Source organism: Octopus bimaculoides, chromosome 1, assembly GCF_001194135.2.
Source record: "Octopus bimaculoides isolate UCB-OBI-ISO-001 chromosome 1, ASM119413v2, whole genome shotgun sequence".
NCBI classification, from domain to species: domain Eukaryota; kingdom Metazoa; phylum Mollusca; class Cephalopoda; order Octopoda; family Octopodidae; genus Octopus; species Octopus bimaculoides.
Window position 1 is genome coordinate 26,279,570 of NC_068981.1, and position 6,494 is coordinate 26,286,063.

Genomic DNA, 6,494 nt, shown 5'->3' on the forward strand with positions numbered 1-6,494 from the left:
ATGTATATGTATTTTTCCATATGTGTATTTTCATACACTGTTTTTAACACTGTTTTTAACAATTTCACCTTAATATGACAATCAGTATGTAACACTACAAAGTTCATACAAAGCTTTATACTTTAAATATATTTTATCATCAAAGAATGTATATATGCATTTTAATACTCAGACTGTTTTTTAACATTTTTTATTATTCTCAAAGACTTTTGATAATCTTTTTCTAAAAAAGTGAAACCGGTTAAGTAAATAAATATTTTTAAAAAATAAGTGCATTTTCAAACCTTCTTTCATATATATTTCCACTCGTACGGTATTCCACAACTTTACTTTATTATATATATATATATATATTGTTATATTTCGGGACAGTCATTTATTTTATTTTATTTTGTCAAATAATCACACGCATTACATATTCGTTCTTCACTCATTTATTGCTGTTCTTTTTCTAACTCGTGTCCATTGTGCCGATCAAAATGTCTCCTGATGTGTGCCACAGCACAGAGGACCTCCTTAGCAGAATCAATGACTGCAGCCATGCCTGCGACTTGGCCAAATGTAAACTAAGCAGTATGGACGTAGTATCTTATACCCATCTACTGATGCTGATTTTGCTGTGCGGGAAATGTGCGGCGGTGATTAGCGAGAGCAAAATTGAATTTCGTGGTGTTGACTCAGAAGAACTGGGCCTCCTCCGAAGACTGACATGTGACAATGGCTACTTAGATGAACATGACCTTAGTTGTTTCTGCGCCATTAGATCAGAAAGAGGTAGAACTCACCCCAGTTACTATAACTTCTATGGCGAGGAAGACCCCTAGATAGAGATGGAACGGGTGGACCAGATCTATACGGAGCCCTAAAAACGATAATCAGTTTAAAAACATGGTGGCCCAAGATCATACTCAAGGGCCACATATTTAAGTTTAATATCAAGATATATACCCAAGAAGATGGAGCAGGCATCGGTGTCGGTATGGCTGGCGATGTGGTTAACCTATTTATGGTATGGTGGGATAGGAGACTCAAAGAGAAATTAGCAGAAAACTCCATAACCCTAGCCATGTACTCCCGTTATGTGGATGATAACAAAATAGTAGCCAAAGCACTCCTATAAGACAATGTTTATGATCTAGAAGCTAACTCTATGGGGAGTGCCCAGTAAATAGCTTACTCCATCCACCAGAGTATCATAGTAAAGATAGACTACACTAACAGCAAACCCAACTATAGGCTGCCAGTTTTTAGGCAAGAACTCTGCTTAGAAATCAAGAACAATACGGTTCAGATCCATCCCTCACATTATGCCAAACCCATGGCCTCTAAATACCTGGACAGCAAGAACACAGTCATTGAGGACAATGCCAAGTTCAATATTCTTATAGCAGACTTGGTGAGAGTGAATGTGTCTCGCATGTGCGACTCTATGGAATTGTAAAAAACAATACAACACTTCATCCACCGCACAGGATTAGACTGTACAAATGAGCCAGGGCTAAGTACAAATACATCATAGAAAGTGCACCAAAGAAAGGACCAGAAAACAGATGGGTAAGGCCAATCTACGGATTAAAGCCCATATAAAATCCCTGATTTGTAGAACTTATCCATTCGATAGGATCACATGTACGGAGAACAATTGTATTGTATGTAGGATGAACTCACAGGTTAACTGTAGGGTTAGGAATATAGTGTATTACTTACGATGCATTGAGAGACAGTGCAGAAGCATGACACCTCCTTACAATGAAGAGACAGCACGTAGCGTAGGAGAACGTATAGCTGAATACTGGTGAGAGCTCAAAGAAGAGAAAAGCTTGTCAGTGCTCTACCAACATGCTCAAGCAGAACATAGAAGTTCAGTCAATAGCATAGAGGTCACAGTATTATCGAGGCATAGAAATGACACGACCTTTAGACAGATCACAGAGGCTACACAGATATCAATAGACAGACCGTGCCTGAACAGAAAATACGAATGGAACAATAACACCCATCACCACACCGCTCAATATGCCGACTAAAGACTGAAGGGAGACAAAATCTGAAACAAACAGCGTAATACACATACAATAGACATGCATGCACATACCTATGATAAATATAGAAAAAATAGAGACATAATAAAAGAAAAACCTGTATAAAGGGTACGGATACAAACAGCATAGGAAACGAACCCATATGCACACTCAAACACACATACGATAATTTCAGAGACGGCCGCAACAATATCAAAAACATGACTAACAACAATGGCATCAGAGTTGACGAACACAGAAACAGAGTGAATTACAACAACGGTACAAAAAGTCGGGTTCAAAGGGAGCAGCAGCGGCAGTGTAGTAAAGAACGGGGCTGAGGGGAGGGTAATAGTGCTATTAAGAACAATGACACACGCACACACACACACACACACACATACACCCCCCCACACACACATAATCACACACGCAAACACATGTATACACACAAACAAACACAAATGCATTCGCATATAAGGATATATATATCATAGAAGAATAGCGAGAGTAAGAGCACACACAAAAACGGAAAGTATTGCTGAGTAGACCACAAATGTGTGACAAAAGTTTTCCGGGTAATGGACATGAATTAGAGTAAGAACAGTAATAAACAATTGAAGAACGAATACACAGTTGTGCTTATTTGGCCCCAAAAAATATTATAATAATAACAATCTCAAAATACATTATCTGCTTCAACACACGACTTTACATCAGGAATCTTGCAACACAAACTCATAAATGTATATATATATATGTCATCATATCGAATCATATATCTCATATCACATAATATCATAATGTATGTAAAAGGGCACGTAGCGCTGGAGTAACGCGAAATAAAGTGTCCTGCTTAAGAACACAACACACAACCCCGTCCGGAAATCAAATCCACTACCTCGTGATTGTTATCCCGACACTCTAACCATTTAGCCTTCACTAACTTCATTAGATACTATTAACGTCATTCTGAATGAGAAATGGTTTCAGATCAAAGATTATATTGTTTTATTTCTTCATTACTTATAAAGACTTTTAAAGATTATGTTGTTTATTATTCAATGTATTCCTCTTTTAGATTAGCTAAATTCGTCAAAAGTAAGTTTACCCATCATCCCAAATAGTCCTAAGCGTGAATGTTCAATACGTTGAGTTTCTGTAAGCCATGCTACTAGATAGATTGTCGGTGACGTTGTGCTGGGTTCATCTGTACTTTTGATGAGCTTGATTTTTGTGTTGCAATCTCTCTAGCAATCCCTCTTAAACAGGCTAACCGAGTAGGCATACCGGTTTAGTCACTGCTGACTCCCTTTTGTAACAGGTTGCACTGCTTTACATGCAAATTATAGCACTCATAAGCTATCTAATCTTAATACGTAAACGCTTGTTCATACACGAAAATATGTATTTATATATTACATGCACACACACTCACACACACATATATATATGTGTATGTGTGTGTTTGTGTGTGTGTGTGTGTGTGTGTATGTGTTTATACATGTGCTATATGCAAAATGATATGTACATCTTACTCACTCATAAGGTTATGAAGATACTTCACTACTTTATTGAACGTTTTCGTTTACATTTTTAGCCGGCTGAAAATACATTAAGTACTTGGAGGATAAATATACTACAAGAAATAAAATGAAAACAGCAAGCTGGAAACTAAATATCTTAGCTTCATTTAAAAAAAAAGATAAGTAACACTTTTTACTAATATATACATAACCATTTGATATAGAAAATCGACGAATACATAAACGCTTTCGTCCAACTTAAGTTACTTGGTATTATATGTATGCATGTACAAAAGTAAAACCTTACATTTATAGATGCAGATAAACGTATGCACCAAGTAAACCAAATATTTGATATGCTTTGATGAAAATTATGAAGAATCCATTTATCAAAAGCATTTCTCTCGCTTTTAAAGTAATGCGAACCTGTAAAGATCTCAGATACATCACAGGAATGTTATGGTGTTGGTTATGTTGTTAGTGCAACTAAATTCTTTCCTACGAGACACAAGATTCAACGATATATAAGCAATTAGTTGCGAACTCCAAAATTCATTCTATGTTAGCCAGTCGGCCCGCTAGAAATAGAAAACAATATCTCTCAGAAATTACTTTGTATTATTTTAGGGCAATTTTTATGTCGTCCTAGATATACTGAGGAAAAATCAGAGGGTTGCGGCTACAGATTTTTATAATGATGGTAAAGATGATAATTTTACAAAAAGCCTATATTTATAGTTTTTCTCATAAGTGTATACTTCTAACAGTGTAGACTTAATAATATTGAGTTATCCCAAAAATAATGCGTGTTTTTTTTATATTTCATTTATTCTTAAAATTTAAGATGAACAAAGGTCTTTTTTAATCTACTCTTCTTCGTTTTCTGCAATGCTCTTCTATGGGGCCGAGCATTATCCTGATGGAAGATCATCTTTTGTCTTGATACAAATGATGGTCGTTTTTCTTCAAGCGCTAATTTCAGCCGCTCTAGTTGCTCGCAGTAGATGACCTTTGCTATCGTTTGGTTTAGGTTTAAATGTTCATTGTGTGCTAAACATTTCATATCCTACCAAACAGATAACAACACCTTACGTGGGTGAAGACCCTCTTTAGCCGTGAGTGCCGGTGTATCGCCTTTCCTTCCAAATTTCTTTGGCGTTTGACAGTTTTATACAGAACCCATTTCTCGTCATTAGACTCTATTCGGTTCAAAGAAGGTTCATTTATGAGACGTGACAGCAAAGAAAAGAAAACATTCACTCTCTGCGCGGGATTAGATTCGGAAAAAATACTGACCCAATTTGCTGACTTTTCCGAAGGCACATAGGTGTCCATGAATGGTTGAATGATCAAATCTAAGCTCCTCTGCTAGTTCCTCAACACTTATGGCAAGATTTTGTTCCACCAGGGAGTGCAGGACGTCCTCGTCGAGCTCTACAGATCCTCCAGGATGCGGCCCGTCTTCTAGGCTGTAGTTTCCGGCTCAGAAATTCTGGAACCACCGTTGACACTGGCTTACGCTTGCTGTCCGATCCCCATGTACTGCATAATATTCCTCGCACTTTCCGCTGTTTTCTTGCCTTTATTGAACTCATAAAGTAAAATATGCCGCATATACTCCTTCGTCACTTCCATTATAACTTTGAAAAATAACTGTTAAAGTCGAACTGCACACTTCAAACTTTGCTTTAATAATAAGTACAAGGTAAAATTACAACCTGCTTTTATAGCAAGTTGATGCAGGTAGTTTATCCTGTCCCCCTCCAACTTTTAGTTCATGCAATTGAAAAAAAACTGCATTATTTATGAGATGACAGATTATATCATAAGCAGCAACAAAAGCAGCAGCAGCAGCAGCAGCAGTAGCAGCAACAACAGCTGAAGCTGCAGTAATGGCAGAAGTAGCAGAACATCAACAGTTTCAGTAATGTTTTGTTTGCACACGTGGTTTGACCAGATCTTAGTGTTATTAATAAATTTCTTAAGTCGAAGTCTGCTTTCAAAATGAAAAAGTATTTAACTATGGCCTAAGAGGAAAACTGTATTGTAGCATCACATTTTGTAAATCCAAAAATATTTTTACAGGACAAACGATCCACATTGTTGTTAAGTTAGTGTAATTCTATTTAATTGAGAGACGACAAAGAAACTAATTAGAAATAAATCAGTGGTATGTATGAAAAACAAGAGACGTTATTAGAAAAAGAATATTTTTTTTCCGGCAGAAACGGGAGATGCTGCCTCACATATTCTGGCTTTATTCTGAAATCTATGGGAAAGTATTGCTTCCCCACATTTGCTAATATCTTTATATTGCAGATTTTTGACATGTATGAGTATACCTCTCCCAAAATCATAAAAGCTAAGATTTAATAGGCTACACCCGTATATAGGATTGAATAAAATTCGATAAATTCTTGGTGTCTATTTTATTGGTTTCGAAGGTTATAAAATGTATAAAATGCAATGTTTAATGCTATGCGCATACCAAATCAGAGCGCAGAAGGAAATTAAACACAACTTTCTCACATTGTCATGCCTCTCACAAAAGCCGGATTGTGAATGTAAATAAAGTCTCCTATAATAACAAACACAAAAACAACCGATATCGCAAGGCTACTAGTTGAGGGGCTGATACATTATATCTTGCTCCCAGAGGTATGCTATTTCCAATACCAAAATAACGTTTATCTTGATAGCTCCAAGATGATGTAAGTAGATATGCTGAACGTTAGAGTCTTGGATACGAATGGCCAGTGGGTAAAAATCTGTTGAAATGAATTTTCAGACTTTTCCATGCAACCTGGTTTATTTGAGATAATAAAGCATTTTCGAGTAAGCAAACTTATAATGGAGTGAGGTTATGATGGCATTATTAGCTCGGTGTATGTATTACAAAAAAAAAAAGGAACGCATATATATATACATATATATATATATATATATA

The 6,494-nt window shown here is 36.3% G+C and overlaps 1 protein-coding gene across 1 annotated transcript in view; it reads left to right on the forward strand.

Annotated features, from left to right (window-relative positions):
• LOC106876177 (uncharacterized) overlaps positions 1-6,494 on the forward strand; it is a 196,406-nt gene that overhangs the window by 157,050 nt on the left and 32,862 nt on the right. The gene's annotated exons all lie outside the window — the stretch shown is intronic.